This window comes from Mustelus asterias, chromosome 20, assembly GCF_964213995.1.
Source record: "Mustelus asterias chromosome 20, sMusAst1.hap1.1, whole genome shotgun sequence".
NCBI classification, from domain to species: domain Eukaryota; kingdom Metazoa; phylum Chordata; class Chondrichthyes; order Carcharhiniformes; family Triakidae; genus Mustelus; species Mustelus asterias.
Window position 1 is genome coordinate 48,585,678 of NC_135820.1, and position 18,272 is coordinate 48,603,949.

An 18,272-nucleotide genomic window follows, 5' to 3' on the forward strand; every position below is an offset into this window, starting at 1 on the left:
TAGTTAGCCATTTAACCAGCTCGCCTCTACACCCACATCCACACAAGCTCCACCCTGATTCACAAAATGCTCAGTGTATCCAATCCCTGTGTGAAAAGACAAGATCCTGGGCAAAGTCACACATGGGTTGGGAGTGCATTTCAGTGCACTTCATGACATCCCTCTGCGACTGGATCCTGAACTTCCTAACTCACAGACCACAATCAGTAAGGATAGGCAACAACACCTCCTCCACGATCATCCTCAACACCGGTGCCTCACAAGGCTGTTCTCAGCCCCCTACTATACTCCTTATAGACCTATGACCGTGTGGCCAAATTCCCCTCCAATTCGATTTTCAAGTTTGCTGACAACACCACTGTACTGGGTCGGATCTGAAACAATGACGAGACAGAGTACAGGAATGAGATAGAGAATCTGGTGAACTGGTGCAGCAACAATAATCTCAACAAAACGAAAGGGATTGTCATTGACTTCAGGAAGTGTAAAGGAGAACATGCCCCTGTCTACATCGTAAGAGTTTTAACAACACCAGGTTAAAGTCCAACAGGTTTATTTGGTAGCAAATGCCATTAGCTTTCGGAGCGCTGCTCCTTCGTCAGATGGCGTGGATATCTGCTCACAAACAAGGCACACAGAGACACAAAATCAAGTTACAGTTTGCAAGCAGATATCCACGCCATCTGACGAAGGAGCAGCGCTCCAAAAGCGAATGGCATTTGCTACCAAATAAACCTGTTGGACTTTAACCTGGTGTTGTTAAAACTCTTACTGTGTTTACCCCAGTCCAACGCCGGCATCTCCACATCATGTCTACATCAACAGGGACAAAGTAGAAAGGGTTGAGAACTTCAAGTTTTCAGGTGTCCAGATCACCAACAACCTGTCCTGGTCCCCCCATTCCAACACTATAGTTAAGAAAGCCCACCAACGCCTCTACCTTCTCAGAAGACTAAGGAAATTTGGCATGTTAGCTACAACTCTCACCAACTTTTACAGATGCATCATAGAAAGCATTCTTTTTGGTTGTGTCACAGCTTGGTATAGCTCCTGCTCTGCCCAAGACCGCAAGGAACTACAAAAGGTCATGAATGTAGTCCAATCTATCACGCAAACCAGCCTCCCATCCATTGACTCTGTCTACACTTCCTGCTGCCTCGGCAAAGCAGCCAGCATAATTAAGGACCCCAAGCACCCCGAACATTCTCTCTTCCACCTTCTTCCTTTGGGAAAAAGATACAAAAGTCTCAGGTCACATACCAACCGACTCAAGAACAGTTTCTTCCCTGCTGCTGTCAGACTTTTGAATGGACCTACCTTGCGTTAAGTTGATCTTTCTCTACACCCTAGCTATGACTGTAACACTACATTCTGCACTCTCTCGTTTCCTTCTCTATGAGCGGTATGTTTTGTCTGTATAGTGCACAAGAAACAATACTTTTCACTGTATGTTAACACATGTGACAATAATAAATCAAAACAAATCAAACCAAGGGGCAAAAGTGAGCAGTTTTGGTTTTCCTGAGCTCACTGGAGAATCCAGTCTTCTTTTATTAACCTGAAGGCAACTCCCTAGTGGGAGGGGTAAAATCGCTGGTCCTCAGCAGTATGGAATCTGCAATCACAGCTCAATGAAGCAATTTTGATTTTGGCTATCAGGCTTCACAGCTCCAAGTTGCCAAGCAGATGTGATGCGTGCCCACATGACCATTTAAATGGACAGTCCAGAAATGTAAATCGGAGGTGATCACCATCGATAATTTAGATAGAGCTTGGGCTACAGCCAGATTCAAAGACACATTGCTGCAATCACTTCTGGGTGCAATCAGGAGCAAGAAGAGTAGGAACTTGAAGCACACCGTGTTACAAGGGGGCAGTGTCTCAACACGCCAGCAAAACCCAGCATCACTGAAATCATGGCGCCATCTTTAAAAGGTGCCCCAATCATAACATATAAATCTCCACCACCGCCCCCCCAAACAGCCCACCACAAAGATTGAGGGGTTCCCCTCCCTACCCCAGATCAGAGTTGGCACGATGCTGCCCCCCCAACCACCCCCGCCCCCCAACCCAAGAAATAGTGGTTGGAGGTAGCTGAGGAGATGCGCAGTAAGAACATTGTGCCCTGGTTTTGGATTCAATGAAGGAAGTGGTTTATTATTCTAACCAAGTCAAGAAAAACAAATGAACTTCCTGATTCACCTACCTTCCTTGTGCAAGCATTCTCCATTACATCGCTCCTCATATCTGCTTAAGTTTCAGTAGCATTCACTTTCAATCTATCCACCATTGAAACGAGCACCAAACATTGCATAATGTGGTATATGAGTCTCATAGTCACCCATTTGGGTGAATACCTTACCTACACTTTATCACTGATTGATTTTTTTTGCCCTCTTGCAATTGTAAACACAAGCAAAACTGAGAGGTTTAAAGTTGGCCCACCACAAATAATACAGCTAATAGATGCAGAGGAGGCAGCCCTGCAGAAAAGTGACACAACTGCATTACTCTCAGAGATATAGAGAGCTAGCAGACATATGGCGATAAAATTCAAAGTATTTCTGACACACATATGCTGACTTTATTTCTCAATGACCAAACAACCAAACTATGGTGATTGCCAAGATTCTGACTCTCTTTTCTCTTCCAGAAGCTTCATGGATATGGCAATTGTCACAGAACATGTTACAATTGGATAATTCCTCAGGGAGCTTCATTCCTTCTGAGGAAGCATTATCGCATGACGTTCAACCATGTACCGCCACAAATACTCAACACTTTAGTGCATCCACTTAGACAGGTTGTTAGCTTTTCACCTGATGATTTATGTCTCACAACTGAGCAGATATTGGTGACAACTGTAGAGAGAACATGCCAATGGATATAACCATCTTCAAGTTCTGCTGAGGCACAAACATACATCAAGAAGGAGAACGATAAAGGTGCATCGTCAATTTAGCCAAATTCTGATCAACCTGTCACAGAGACTCTCCACAAAAGCAGAGAGGATGGAAGAGTCTAACTCGTACACTGGTGGATTTGTGACAAAGGGAATTTCGAGAATCTCTTCCCTAGAGATAGCAGTCGCCTGCACAGAGCTTTAACCGTGGCTTTCAAATGAATCCATGCAGGCCATGACCAGAGCTATGCCAGAGATGTCTGATGCCTCAAAGAGGATGCCAGATATCATATCGATGGCCTTACAACATATTACTGATTTCCACTGAACTGGTCTGCAGCGGTAAGAATGAGGTGGTGCAGGTCTACAAAACGGATGATGATGAAAGGAGATTTGTAAGTAGGAACTCTACTCAAAATGCCCCCACTTCTCACCTGTTGCCCCCCCACTCCCCGTTCAGCTGGAAACTGATCCACCACCTCATTTCCCAATGATCAATCCTGCTCCTGCATAAGTGTAAGTGGAGCTGCCTTTGATGTCACCCCTAGGGTCTTTAAAACCCAGACAGCATAGACCAAAAGTATCTCATCAGTTAGGACAGGGATGTGAGCAGGCACCCTCTGCCTCTGCTATAGCCACACCGGATACAACACGTAAAAGCAGGATGGAGCTACAGTTGAATAAATTTTAATTTGGCTATGAGCATGGATGTTAGACAAAACGTTACCCTGCCAAGTTTCTTGTTTTATCATTCCACTTCTAATCTATTGGTTAGTTTCAATTCCAGAGCTTGTTCATTATTGCATCCTCAGGGCTAACTCGTCCTTTCAGTTGTTGCATGAAGAATGTCAATACATGACAAAACCCATCAGCTGAATGTACACTGGGTTGAATGACTGGTTGAAGAGCTGTTGAATGCAGGGTAGGGCATTCTTGGTTGTGGGAGCAGACAGCAAAATTTAATTTATGTTTTGATGTGTCAGTTGAAACTAAGTGAACCTTTGTGATATAAGGGCATTTCAGTCAGCAATGTAAGTGTCTGTACCTTTAAGACCTGGCTGGCTGTAGGATTCGCATTCTAATCAGTATTCTGCAACTTGATTTTGTCTGTTTGCACTGTTTGAGAGCACATTTCCACTCCATCTGACGAAGGAGCAGTGCTCCGAAAGCTTATGGTATTTGCTACCAAATAAACCTGTTGAACTTTAACCTGGTGTTGTGAGACTTCTTACTGTGTTCACCCCAGTCCAACGCCGGCATCTCCACATCATGGCCGCTGATCTGGCCATGGTTGCCTTACTCTCATCATTCTCCTCCTCCATTGATCTTCTCAATGAACGGTGAATGATGAGACCCTTCATTCCCCTTCACCAGCAATCATTTCTGTTCTGCGGTGTTGTGGAGGTCACACCACTGTCATTCTGGAAACCCTTGTCGATGAGAGCCTTTCCATATCTACCTAGGCACCGCAGCATTCCAATGGTTTGACCTGGTGGTCGCATGGCTCTTGTTGTAATACTCCTGTGTCGCATTGATGGAGTTCCTCACAGATGTGATGAGCTAAGTTTGAAGGGATTATTCTTTGTCTCCTAAGAGCTAGTTCTTACCACTGCTTTCTGGAACAGATCTGTGATGTTTAAGTGCCTCAGGAAGAGTGAACCATGACATCTCGGAGGAGGTATGGCACAGACCTGTGTGAGGTTTGCGGTTTATAAAATCTCCTTACTGCTACAGTGATGTGCAGATTGCCAAGTGTGTGTGCCCTCTACCCATGGAAAGCCAGCTTGAAAGGCAAATATGAGTGCCCATTTATTCTGACTATTGTCATCACAGAGGTATTTTTACCTTCCAACCCTGGAAAACATTCCAGCCATTTTGCATTTATGTGCAGTGCATCATGAGACATTCCAGATGTATCCAGCATCCAGGGAACCAGGGACAAAACAACCCCAAGGTAATTATGACCTTTGCAGCTACTGGTAATGTATAGTCACCAGATCTTCTATTGGAAGGCTGTAGACATTTGATGTGACAATCTTAGCCCGAGGAAGCGCTGTTTTTCCAGGAGGTCAGGAGGACTGGAAAGTCTGGAATATGGTTTGTGCCTCTTGTGACCTCACTCCTCTTTTGTGCAACTCACCCCTGTGAATAAGCTGATACCACCACAGCTTGTGGTGGTGATGGTTCTCCTCTTCTGACGTGCTGTCAGATAGATCCAATATACTATCTATCCTGTTCTTGTCAGCATGAAAGCTTCAACAGCTGAAAAAAGGATGTATCCATGTAAGGTTTTTCGTTTGTCAGCGGGACCAGAGACACCAGCCGTAATCAGTGAGGTTTTATTCCGATAATGACAAGTAATGACGGGTAATGACAAGTTTAAACACCCACTTGCACCAGGGCTCAATCTCTCAGTTTCCCGAGCCCTGTGGAATCCACGCTAGATAGCAGTGGAAAATCATAATCTAATCAGGGTCAGCATGGCTTCATGAAAGGGAAATCGTGTCTGATTAATTTATTAGAATTTTTCGATGAAGTCTCAACCAGAGTGGATAGAGGGGAAGTAGTAAATGTGTTGTGTGTGGACTTCCAGTAGGTGTTCCACAAGGTACTTCACAAAAGGTAAGAGCCCATGGTGTTGGAGGTAGTATATTGACATGGATAGGATATTCCCCCTAGAATTTGGGGGCAGTTCACTGTTTACATTTAAGACAGAGATAAGAATTTTTTTCTCTCAGAGGGTCATGAGTGGTGGAGGTATGGGAGTGAGTGAGTGAGTGAGTGATCGAGTGGAGGTGTGGGGTGAGTGAGTGAGGGTGTGAAAGTGAGTGAGTGGGGTTATGGGAGTGAGTGAGTGATTGAGTGAGTGGATGGGGGTGTGTGTGAGTTTGCCTTAAGCCCAGTCTCAGTTTTCTCACTCACTCTCACCACTATACACCAGCACACACCCAAAACACTCCCACCCACATCCACCAACTCTCTAACATTCTGGTCATTTTTACTGCTTACTTTTTTTTAACCCAACAATTTATTCTTACGATATTGCTTTACATTTGCTCAGCAATTGTTTTTCCTTCAAATCTCTCTTTTTTTCTGAAATTCAGTTTATTGTTTTGCCAAACCAGCTTTGCAAAATTTTTGCTCCAAAAGTAAAAGAAGTAAAGTTTATTTATTAGTCACAAATAGGCTTACATTAACACTGCAATTAAGTTACTGTGAAATTCCCCTAGTCGCCACATTGCGGCGCCTGTTCCTCAGCCGTTGAGTAAGAAAAATTTACATCATGGCCCCTGGAGGGACAAGCTTGCTCATCAGGGTGGTATCGGCTGCTGCTGCACCCTGTAGATGAATCAATGGAGACTCATGCCTTCCTGAAGAGTTCACACCCACCCCATCCTCAACCTGCCACTGGGAAACGGCTGCAGGTAGCTAAACTGTCCCCCGCTGCCTCGGGAAACCTGAAGGCTGACAGGAAAAACCTTCAAAGACCTCAAGAAACATATAATTGGTGCCATGTTAAAGTAGCTAAAGATCCTGTCTACCTGAGACTTCGCTACAATATTGCCTGCAGTTAATTCTTGTGTGCGTGTTTTACTAAAATAAACCTTCAAAATGTTTTAACCATTTACATTCTGAAGATCTTTGACACCTGGCACACTTTCCTCTGACTCCTTTTCTAAACAACATTTAGCAGTTTTTAAATGCTATAATTGCATTATTTTTCTAATGGATGAAGAGCTTTATTCAGGTGACCCAACCCTGCTGGGCTACCAATACTCCTCCCCCCCCCCCCCCCCCCCCCTCAAAAAAAACCAGTCCCATCTCGGAGACAATAGGCCAGGAGGGAGCCAGGGAACCATCGTACAAGCGGCAGCATGAGATTCCAACACCCAACTCAATTTCTAGCCCTGGCAAGGCCTAAAAGTCTAGCCGATGGTGTCTTCTTTGTGCAGGAGCCATGCTAATCTTCTCTGTATTGTTCCAATTTTAGTAAATGTGCTGCCGAAGAGAGCACAACTGTGTCTGGTGTAAACAATGTGTTACTCATCAGATGACACAAAAGTTCTTCTCGTGGTATTTCAGAAAACGCCTGTTCCCGTCACTGATCACATTGTAGCGCTGGTCTCAGTTCATTCAATAGCCTGGGGAATATGCATCATGTGGATGCTTGTATTAAGCCAGACAGGCCTGGAAGAATTGACTTTGATCCTTGGACAGTGTTTGAAGTGGGGTGGGCACTGATTGCTACACAGTTGCAATGTTAGCTTATTGGACACTACGTAGAACTGCTACTTGTTCTTCATTTGGTCAAACTACCAAATGCTGCGCAGACACACCAAAAGCAAGAGACAAACTTGAGACCTGGTATAAAAAGCATCAGTTCTTATTTATTTCAAATATAAACCAGTATTGATTAGCAGTTGGTTTACAAACTTCATTTGGGCGATCCACAGGTGGACAGTGGCTGCCACTGTACCCAAGCCGACAGGAGGGCCTCTGAGCCTGCCTGGAGCACTGACTACTGCTTCAATCACCCAAGTCTCCCACAATCACCCAAGATCCTGCTTCGTCCCACTTACTGTTTAGAGATCGATAGAAAGACTTTCAAACAGAAGAGAAAGAAGAACGCTTAAATGAGTAGAAAGAGACAGCGTGAAAGAGGGGGGCAGGAATGAAGGATCAGGGAGGCATAAGTGAAAGACAAAGAGGCAGAAATGAAGGAAGAAATTGAGAGTTAAAAACTAAAGGGACAGAAGTGGGTTGAAGTGAAGAAACAGAGATAAAAGTGCAGAAGGGAGGTAGAAGGGAAAATGTGGGTTAAAAGTCAAAGGAGTGTAAATGGATTTGAAGAAATTTTAAAATAGATTGGGCGTTGGAAAAAGGGTTGAATCATTATAATTACATCTTACTCGGGAGTGATTTCATCATGCACAATAATGAATGTGCCACAAGGGACTAGCTTATTGCTCCAAAGGTCAGACACATTTACACTGAATACGTTAGGCCTACATTTACAACTGTATCATCCATCTTGCGTGAATATTTAATTCAGTCACACCATACAAAAATAAAATTAAAATATACTGTCAGATTCATGACTACATTCAAACTCCAATTGTGTACAATTCTATTCCATTCCAATTCTCTTTCCGCACCTAGTGGTGCACTGAGGCAGACGTTTGTCTGTTTCCATAGCTAGTAATTCCCGGAACAGGTCACTAGCCAGGGGCTTATAGCTTGAGGGACACAATTACCCATCAAGCATGGCTGATCTTTGAATGTTAAATGTGATTCGTATTCGTGACATTTTTACTTGAAACTGACATTACCAAAAATAAACTCATGGAGGCGATCCCTTTTCTATTTATAGGCTGATCAAAGGGGGAGACGATGGCCTAGTGGTATTATCACTAGATTATTAATCCAGAAACTCAGCTAATGATCTGGGGACCCAGGTTCAAATCCCGCCACGGCAGATGGTGGAATTTGAATTCAATAAACCATTGCCGATTGTCAGAAAAACCCATCTGGTTCATTAATGTCCTTTAGGGAAGGAAATCTGCTGTCCTTGTCTGGTCTGGCCTACATGAAAAAACTATTTGTGTGTTTGGAAGGATTTATAGGTTGACACACTGAACCTGGTTGATCATGTTACAAATACACCTTACTTGGTCATCAAGTCCCAGGGTGAAAATTGAACCTGGAGCATCTCAGAGGCAGGGCACTACCCACTGTGCCACAGGACCAATTGTGTATGATGCATGCTATCAAGTATTTGTAGGTAGCAAATTTATAGCAGTCAGTGAGGGAGGTTTCCAAAGGGAGTCTGGAGTGACTCAATGGGTAGTTCTCTTGCTTCTAAGCTGGAAGGCCTTGAATGCAGGTCCCACTCTAAGAATTGTTAGCTGTGAAATAACCTAGCTACTGACGCAGAGAGACCAGTGTGTGTTGGTGTCAGTCTATAGCCCAGAAATATGAGGTGAACTGGCAGCAGGAAGAGCACCTGAGTATTAAAAAAGCACACCTGCCAAAATAAAGCGGTGGTTGATATGAACGTAGGAAAAGCTAAACGAGCAAGAATTCTGGATGCCACGTTAGCAAAGTCATAATAATTTTAAGACTATTTTGGTGAGTGACAATTCTTTTTAAAAATTCAGAAATAAACAATGTTCAAGATAACACATCATAATAATGGATTGAAGAGAGTAATTTCAATCTGGAGATAAATATCAAGGATTCAGCTAAAGTTTATATGGAAATCATGTAACATTATAACATTAGCCAAATTGTTGATTACAAAATTTCTTGCAAATACAACTACCTAGATTTAACTTATGAATAATTTGAACTTATTTAGCTAACAGTTTATTAGCACACCTTCCAATCCAACATCCTGTATGTAGGCTTAATTATATAAAAGCTTTATAATACATAGAAGCTATTATATTTCAGTACCAATATGCTATTGGGAAAACTAAGATTTGTGTGATAGTGTGAAATAGGTGATAATGAGTCAGCAGCCTATTTTACATTTCTCTTGCTTTATCCTACCTTAAGCTACTTGAGAGAGTAGCAAACAAGCTGCCTATTTACTATCGCTCATTTAACATTAGTGCATTAAGTCAAGATATAACCCAATATCGATTTCTCACATACTGGTAATATTCCATTCGTCAAATTAAATTATTTACAACACTCCTACCATAGCTGCAAACCAATTGTGTTTTGCTACAGGATGGAACGCTCCTCAGACACAACACAACATTGGAAAAGTGTGCTAACACATTTTGGTAGGAAAAATGAGCAGAGGCATTACAGGCTAAATGGTACAATGTTAAAGGACAGAGTGACCTGGGGATGTTTGCGCACAAATAGGTGAAGGTGGAAGGACAGGTTAACATGGCAGTTAACAAAACAGATACGATCCAGAAATTTATAAATACAGGTACAGAGTACAAGGGGCAGAAAATTATGCTAACTCTATAGAAAACATTAGTTTTATATAATACCGTACAGACACAAGGTGATTCACACAAGAACCAGAGTGGACTTTGTTTTAATGCAACAAGTGGTTCAGATTTGGAAAGCACTGCCAGACAGGGTGGTGGAAACAGATTCAATAGCAGCTTCAAAACGGAATTGGTTACATGCTTAAAAGGAAAGAAAAACAAGATTATGGGGATTTGCTCTGCAAAGGAGGTAATTCTGGACAGCACACTTTAGGACAGATGTGAAAGGATTGCAGAAGGTACGGCGGAGATTTACTAGAATACATCTAGAAATGAGATATCATGTTTTGTGAGTAATGTGAGATTGTTCTCCTTACAGTGGAGGGGGCTAAGAGGAAATTTGATAAAGGTGTCTATGAAATCATGAAGGATTTAGATAGAATAGATAAAGCAAAACTGTTTCAAATGGCTGTCGGGTCAAGAACAAGAGAGCACAGACACAAGGTGACTGGCACAAAAACCTGGTTAGCACTGCTGCCTCACAGCGCCAGGGACCCGGGTTCAATTCCCGGCTTGGGTCACTGTCTGTGCGGAATTTGCACATTCTCCCCCTGTTTGTGTGGGTTTCCTCCAGGTGCTCCGGCTTCCTCCCACAGTCCAAAGATGTGCGCGCAAAGATGTCCAAAGGGCCATGCTAAATTGCCCCTTAGGGTTAGGAGAAGGGGGACTAGCTAGGGTAAATACATGGGATTATGGGGATAGCGCCTGGGCGGGATTGTGCAGATTTGATGGGCCAAATAGCCTCCTTCTGTACCGTAGGATTCTATGATTTCTATGAAATTCCTCGCTACTATAAAATACCGAAACATATGCACACTATTGCTGAAAAATGAGAGTTTTTTGGTTGTAGCTTTTCATCTTGAACTCAACAGGACAATTCGTGAGAATGCCAAATGTAAAGGGAACAGCAATTTATACTGTAAGAGAGGAGAGTGCTTATCGGTTAGCAAGTGGATTCTGATTGGTAGAGGCAAATGCACTAGTTGATAATGGGTGACAGTTAACTACAAGGATAGGGTTGGAGAGTGGGCCTGGGTAAGATGCTCTTCGGAGAGTCGGTGCCGACTCGATGGGCCGAATGGCCTCCTTCTGTACTTGTAGGGATTTTATGATTCTATGACTGTTTGAAATTAAAACCAGGCAGTTTGACTCTGATTGCTCAAGGCATTGTCCAGATGAGTGCAAGATAACAAAGTCCAACAGAATAAATATTTTTTCAGCAATAATCAAGTTCTGCCAGGCGCTGGTGATTCCAATCCCAGGATCTTAAAAGAATCAAGGGAAAAATTGTACAGCATTGATCATAATTTCCAAAGTTCTCTCGAGTCAGAAATTGTGATTTTGAGTTAGAAAATTACAAATATCACTCCATTATTTAAGGAGGGAGGAAGGAAGGAGCATGACAACTACAGGCCTGTTAGTTCAACATTAATTGTTGAGAAATTACTAGAATGTATCATCATAAACAGAGTGGCTGAGCACTTGGTCATACATCAGTTGATTAAAGAGAGTCACTGTGGTTGTGCAGAGTTAGTCCATGTCTGGCTAATCTTGCTGGATTTTGTTTTAAAGAGGTCACTAGTATGGTGGATAGCATAATATCTTGGGACATTGCCTGTATGAATTTCTTAAAGATATTTGATCAGCTTCTGTACAAGAGACTTATGGCAAAAATAAACATGAAATTGTAGGTAGTCTTGTGACATGGGCCAGTAATTGACTTTGGAGGGTTCGCTCTCTGCTTGGCAAGATGTGTTAAGTGATATTCTCCAACGTTCAGTATGGGGGCTTCTACTTTTACCACACAATATTGACTTGTTGAAGAAATAGAGAACTGCATATGCAAATTGAAGATGACACTAAATTAGGAGGTATGGTAAATTGGCTAGATGAGAGTAGAAAGGTACTCAGGGACACAACAAACAAAATGAATGGGCAAAACAAGGCTGATGGAGTTCAATTCGGAGAAATATAAGGACTCTGTATGAAAAACAAATTGGAATATTTTCATAATGGTGGCACTGCGAATGAGCAAATTGACTTAGTTGTCCATGCATGAATTAGGAACAAACAAATTAGGGGCAGGAGTAGGCCATTGAACCCCATCGAGCCTCTTCCACCATTCAACAAAATCATGGCTGATCTGATTTTGGCCTAAAATCTACATTCCTGCCTGCTCCTGATAACTTTTGACTCCCTTTTTAGTGAAGAATCTATCCATCTCTGCCTGAAAATATATTTAACCCTGACTCCATTGTTCTCTGAGGAAGGGAGCTCCAAAGACCCACAACCCTCAGAGAGAAAATATTTCTGCTCATTTCCATTTTAAATGGAAGATCCCTTATTTTAAAACCGTGTCCGCCAAGTACAAGTCTCCCTCACAAGAGGAAAGATCCTTTCTGCATCCACCCTGTCAAGTCTCTTCAGGATCTCACATGTTTCAATAAGATCGCCTCTCATTCTTCTCAACTCCAATGGGTACAGGCCCAGTTTGTTCAATCTTTCCACAAAGAATAACCTCCCCCCCCCAGCACCCCCATCCAGGTATCAATTGAATGAACCTTCTCTGAACTGTTTCTCACACATGTATACCCTTTCTTAAATAAGGAGACCATGATTGTACAAAGTACTCCAGATGTAGTCTCACCAATGTCCTGTACAACTGCAGGAAAACATCCCTACTTTTTTATTCCATTCTCCTTGCAATAAATGACAACATGCCATTCACCTTCCTAACCATTCGCTGTATCTACATGCTACCTTTTGTGATTCATGCATCAAGACACCCAGTTCCCTCTGTACTTCAGAGTTCTGCCATCTCTCTCCATTTAAACAACATGTTGCTTTTCTATGCTTCCTGCCAAAGTGGACAATTTCATATTTTCCCATATTATACTCCATCTGCCATTTTGTCCCATTCACAAACCTGTTTATATCTCTTTACAGATTCCTTATGTCCTCTTCACAACTTACTTTCCTATCTATATGTTCCTTTCTTTTCTTTGCATACATTTCTAAAAGCATGTGGGCGTGTACAATAAGTAAACAAGTCAGCTAATGGAATGTTAGCTTTTATCTCAAGGGACTGGAATTCAAACGTGAGGAACCTTCATCAGACCCCAACTGGAGTACCGTACTTTGCTTTGAGCACTCGGTCTCAGGAAAGACACAATGATGGGAAGGAATACATTGCAGCTTCATTGGAATGATGATACTATGGTTTAAAGGATTAAATTATGAGAGGTTGTGTAAATTTGGCCTATTCTTGATGGGTGATTGCTTTGAGGTATTTCACTGGGAGATTCAATAAGGTAGATACGGAAAAATGTTTCCTCTGAAAACTGATAAAATCCCTACAGCACAGAAGGAGGCCAATTGGCCCATCAAGCCTGCACCAACAACAATTCCACTCAGACCCTATCTCCGTAACTCCACCTATTTACCCTGCTAATTCCCCCTAACATTAAGGGGCAATTTAGCATGGAAATCCACCTAACCTGCACATCGTTTGGACTGTGGGAGGAAAGCCACGCAGACACGGGGAGAATGTGCAAACTCCACACAGACTGAGGCCGGAATTGAACCCAGGTCCCTGGAGCTGAGAGGCAGCAGTGCTAACCACTGTGCTTCCGTGCTGCCACCTCTGCTGGTGGCGTCCAGAGCAATCAAAAGCAGGAATTCATGAAGCTGTTCTTGACACAAAGAGCACTGAAAACTCACTCCCCAAAAAAGTATGGATGCTGGCTGCATTAAAACGTTCATAGAATCCCAACAGTGCAGAAGGAAGCCCATTGAGTCTGCACTGGCCACAATCACACCCAGGCCCTATTCCTGCAACCCTACATATTTGCACTCCTAATCCCCCTGATACTCGGGTCAATTTAGCATGGCCAATCAACCAAACCCGCACATCTTTGGACTGTGGGAGGAAACCGGAGCAACCAGAGGAAACCCAGATTTCTCAAGACTGAGATTGATAGCATTTCTTTAGTTAAGGGTATGGAAGAATACACAGCAAAGAAGGATAATTACAATTGAAGTACAGATCAGCCATCATCTAATTGAATGGTGGAACAGGTTTAAGGGCTGGACAGCCTACTCTTGTTCCTATGCTTATATATAAATCAGGGTAAGAAGTCTCACAACACCAGGTTGAAGTCCAACAGCTTTATTTGGTAGCAAATACCATAAGCTTTCGGAGCATGCTGCCCCTTCGTCAGATGGAGTGGTCTCTGTTCTCCAACAGTGCACAGACACAGAAATCAAGTTACAGAATACTAATTAGAATGCAAATCTCTACAGCCAGCCAGGTCTTAAAAGGTACAGATAATGTGGATGGAGGGAACATTAAACACAGGTTAAAGAGATGTGTATTGTCTCCAGACAGAACACAGACAACCTGGTGTTGTGAGACTTCTTACTGTGCTTACCCCAGTCCAACGCCGGCATCTCCACATCATATATATAAATCAACACACACACACGCCACCTATTATACAGATAATTATCATTCAATAGGCTGATGCGAGGCAAAGAAATGTTAAAGGGCGGTTGCTCCACCACCACAGCTCACTGACATGTACAATCCCATAACAAACTGAACCATTCATCTCCCATGTGTAACAAAACCGCTACTAATCATTGTTCTATTTTTAACTCACTAGTAATGTTATTTTCCAGTCGTAATGGTTTTGGTAAGGTGAATCATCACCTGATGCCATCAGTCCTTGCTCAATATCATATGCTGTGTATCGATCAACCTATAAATAGAACCGGGATCGTCTACGTGAGTTTCTTTTGGGGTAACAACAGCTTCGAGTAAAAATGTCGCTAATGTGAGTCACGTTCAAAATAAAGCTGTCGTTTCAGAGTGTGACTGGCAAACGACTTGGTTTCTATCTAAGTTTCTTTCAGTTCAGGTTGCAGGACCAGAGGACAAGCAGTTAGATTGCCATGTGATTTCCAAACCTTTTCATACACAGACTTGTGTCAATCATCACCTTACTCGTATTAAGTTGATCTTTCTCGACATCCTAGCTATGACTGTAACACTATATTCTGCACCCTCACCTTTCCTTCTCTATGTACAGTATGCTTTGTCTGTATTGCGCACAAGAAACAATGCTTTTCACTGTATGTTAATACATGTGACAATAATAAATCAAATCAAATACTACGGTAGCCCACAATACTGGCAGCATCCATTGTCTGTGTTACCTGATACACACGCCAATCACAGCCATCCGCTGTTTTAAACGTAAAATTTAAATGCACAACCTATCATTGAAGCTAAGAGTCGCAATACTTTCCTTAACCTGATGGAGAAAGCACAGCAACTTCCTGGGTTTAGCAAAGAAAGCTTGGGTCAAACGTTATCAAGTGTCGTTCAGCCACTTACCTCGCTCTGCCCTCTGAACCTCATGGGGAATCAAGGGGCTGAAAAATGAGGCTTAAAGTGAAGCGATACATTTTTCACCGATAGGTCTTGCAGTGTGGAGCAGACTTGGTCCGCCAGCGACTGTGCTGCTGGCATGAAGGCGACGATACAGGAAACGGGCTGAGTTTCGATTCTCGACTCGAGGTGGCCCAAGCTGTCATTGCTCGGAAGTTACCTCACTCCAGTTTCATGTAAATAACACAAGGAAAACAAACAGCAAGGCGTGATCCTCCACTCATTCCAATGGCATTATTCAAAGCATCTGCGCTCAATCTGAGTGCCTGACTGCGCTTTGTCTTGGGTTTGAGATTGTGACAGAGAGCAGTGAGTGATGAGAATTAATAATCGCTGCAACATTTCAGATGTGATCCTGGAAGCAGCGCTGAATAACGCCATCTTTGTGTGGGGCAAAGCACTGAGGCCAAAAAGTTACGCTTCTATCCAATAAAAATGATGACATTTGCCATTGTTTGAATCCGATTCAAATGCACGCGTAATTCAGGTTTCCTTGGCCCTGGACATGTTCTAGAAATGCAACTTTCAGAGATATACCTGACAGGCATCTGAACAAATTCTATTCACATGGTGCCTTTAACATAATAGAACATCCCAAGGTACTTCACAGGAGTCTGAGGAATTAATTAACCATTACACGCAGCCATATGAGGTTATTAGGTTAATCATAGAAAATCATAGAAACCCTACAGTGCAGAAGGAGGCCATTCGGCCCATCGAGTCTGCACCGACCACAATCCCACCCAGGCCCTACCCCCACATATTGACCCGCTAATCCCTCTAACCTACGCATTTTAGGATTCTAAGGGGCAATTTTTTTTTTTACCTGGCCAATCAACCTAACCCACACATCTTTGGACTGTGGGAGGAAACCGGAGCACCCGGAGGAAACCCACGCAGACACGAGGAGAATGTGCAAACTCCACACAGACAGTGACCCAAGCTGGAAATCGAACCCAGGACCCTGGAGCTGTGAAGCAGCAGTGCTAACCACTGCGCTACCGTGCCGCCCAGTTTTAGATGACAAAAATTTGGTCAAGGAGCGTCTTAAAGCAGAAAAGAGAGGTAAATGGATGGAGAGGTATAGAGAGGGTATTCCAGAGGTTGAGAGCCTGCCAGCTAAAGGCACAGAACTCCTACAGTGCAGAAGGAGGCCATTCAGCCCATCAAGTCTCCACCAACTATCTGCTGGAGTATCTTATCCTTTTCCCCAGTCATCAATGTTAGAACAGTTAAAATTGGGGCCAAACAAGAGGCTAGATTGAACGCAGACATCTTGAATGGTTGTGGAGCTGGAGGAGAAGACAATAAATGGGAAGATATGAGGCCATGGGGAAGATTTGAAAACAATAATGAAAATTTTAGAATCAAGGCGTTGCTTCACACAGGTAACTGAGTTATTGAAGACCTTGAGCTTAGAGAGGGAATGTGGGAGGTCAGCTACAATTGCATTGGAATTGCCAAGTCTAGGGTCACAAAGGCAAAAGTGAGGGTTTCAGTGACAGATGATCGGAGATGAGACAAAGTCGTGCCATGTTACAAAGGTGGAAATCAGCAGTCCCAGTGATGGCATGGAAATGAGGTCAGAAGCTCACCTCAGGGTCAAATATGATGGGCCACACGGTAGCACAGTGGTTAGCACTGCTGCCTCACAGCACCAACGACCCAGGTTCAATTGCGGCCTCTGGTCACTCCCTGTGTTTGCACTTTCTCCCCATGTCTGTGTGGGTTTCCTCCAGGTGCTCCAGTTTCCTCCCACAGTCCAAAGATGTGTGGGTTAGGTTGATTGGCAATGCTAAATTGACCCTAGTGTCAGGGTCAATTAGCAGGGTAAATGTGTGGGATTATGGGAATAGGGCCTGGGTGGGATGTGATCAGTACAGATTCGATGGGCCAAATTGCCTCCTCTGTACTGTATGATTCTATGACAGCAAGACTGTGAACAGATTGGCTTAAGCTCAGACTGATGCCAGGGAGAGGGATAGATACAATAGTTAGGGAATGAAGCTTGGATTGGGAACCAGAAACAACGGATCTGGCCTCAGAACGTGTAACTGGAGGAAATGTCTGCTTATTCAGTGCTAGATGTCAGATAAGCAGTCTGATAATTTAGTAACAGTGCAGGAGTCAAGAGAGGTCGTGGTATAATAAGAGCCGGATGCCATCAGCAAATACGTGAAAACTAACACTGTGCCTTCAGGTAATGCCACTGAGCAGTAGCATGAAAATGAGAAATAGGAGGGGTCAAGGAGAGATTCTGGGAGGCAGGAGAACCAGAGATAAGTGCAGCAGCAGGAAGAGAAACCATTGCAAGTGGTCCTCTGCTATGGCTCAAGACATAAGAATGGGACTATTGACAGAAATTCCACGCGGCTAGATGACAGTGAAGAGGCGTTGGAGGAGGATAAGTTTAAGTTTATTTATTAGTGTCACAAGTAGACTTACGTTAACACTGCAATGAAGTTACTGTGAAAATCCCCTAGTCGCCACACTCAGGACCCTGTTCGGGTACACTGAGGGAGAATTTAGCATGGCCAATGCACCTAACCAGCATGTCTTTCAGACGGTAAGAGGAAGCCTGAGCACCCGGAGGAAACCCACGCAGACATGGGGAGAACGTGCACACTCCACACAGACAGTGACCCAAGCCAAGAATCAAACCCGGGCCCCACCGCTGTACCACCATGCCGCCCTTGCCGATAGTGACATTAGCGATGTCAAAGACTGCAGACAGATCGAAAGACATGAGAAGAGATAATATACTGTTGCCACAGTCACATAGCAGAATATTTGTGACTTTCTTAAGAGCTGTTTCAGTTCTATGACAGGGACATAAATCTGATTGGTGGGATTCAAACATGAGAGTTCTGGAAAGATGGATACTGGTTTGAGAGAATTCACATTCAAG

General features: G+C 43.3%; 1 protein-coding gene and 1 pseudogene across 1 annotated transcript in view; both read right to left on the reverse strand.

Moving 5' to 3' along the window:
* helz2a (helicase with zinc finger 2a) overlaps window positions 1-15,470 on the reverse strand; it is a 100,475-nt gene extending 85,005 nt beyond the window's left edge. The window contains exon 1 of the mRNA XM_078236486.1: window positions 15,311-15,470. The gene's annotated coding sequence lies outside the window, so the exon portion shown is untranslated. The remainder of the gene's footprint in view (window positions 1-15,310) is intronic.
* Window positions 6,823-6,917, reverse strand: LOC144508773 (U6 spliceosomal RNA; annotated as a pseudogene).
* Window positions 15,471-18,272: the final 2,802 nt, after the last annotated feature.